Source organism: Propithecus coquereli, unplaced genomic scaffold (assembly GCF_000956105.1).
Source record: "Propithecus coquereli isolate 6110/MARCELLA unplaced genomic scaffold, Pcoq_1.0 Scaffold426, whole genome shotgun sequence".
Taxonomy (NCBI): domain Eukaryota; kingdom Metazoa; phylum Chordata; class Mammalia; order Primates; family Indriidae; genus Propithecus; species Propithecus coquereli.
In genome coordinates, this window is record NW_012150019.1 from 518,380 (window position 1) to 519,423 (window position 1,044).

The window sequence follows — 1,044 nt, forward strand, 5'->3', positions numbered from 1 at the left end:
TCTACAAGAAACTCACTTCAAATTTAACAACAAAAGTAAAAAGAATGATAAATATATGCCATGAAAGCATCAAGTTTTTTGAAAAAGCAGAAGTGGCTATAGTAATATCACATAGTGCAAAGAAAATTACCAGGAGCAAAGAGGAACATTACATTATGATGCAAAGATCACTATATCTAGAAAACACAGAAATCATAGAAGTGTATGTACCAAAGAACAGTGCTTCAAAATAAATGGGAAAAAACACCTACTAGAACTGAAGATAAATAGAAAAACCCACAACTGTAGTTGGAAAGTTCAATATCCTAGTCTCAGTAATTGATAGAACTACTAGATGGAACATAAAAGAGGTGGGAGAAATAGCCATTCAGATATCTGAGGGGCAAATATTTCAATCAAAGGAGATAACAAGTAAACTACCCTAGGGTAGGAATGTTTCCAGACTATTTGAGGAAAAGCAAGAAAGCAAGTATCATATAGCTGGAGCAGAATGAAAGTGATGTAAGGTCCAGATGTGGTGGCTTACACCTATAATCCCAATACTTTGGGAGGCTGAAGTGGGAGGATGTCTTGAGGTCAGGAGTTCGAGACAAGCCTGGACAACATAGCAAGCCCCATGTCTAAAACTAAAGTTTTAAATGTAGCTGAGCATGGTGATGTGCCTGTAGTCCCGGCTACTCAGAAGGCTGAAGCAAGAGTATTGCTTAAGCCCAGGAGTTCAAGGCTGCAGTGAGCTATTATCATGCCAACAGAGTGAGACCCTACCTCTAAAACTAACAATAATAAAAAGAAAAGAAAAACATAAAATAAAAGTGACATGAAAAAAAGCTATCAGAGAGCTATAGGGAGACAGATCTTCTAGGGCCTTCCTTGAAAGCCACTGTAATGGCTTTGACTTTGGCTAAAGCAAGATGAGAAAAAAATTGGTGAATAGTGAACAGAGTCTATCACTTTAAAAGGATCCCTCTAGGTGCTGTACTACACTGGGAAACAAGAGTAAAGCAGAGAGAGCAATTAGAGAAATGACAATAACTTGGACCACAG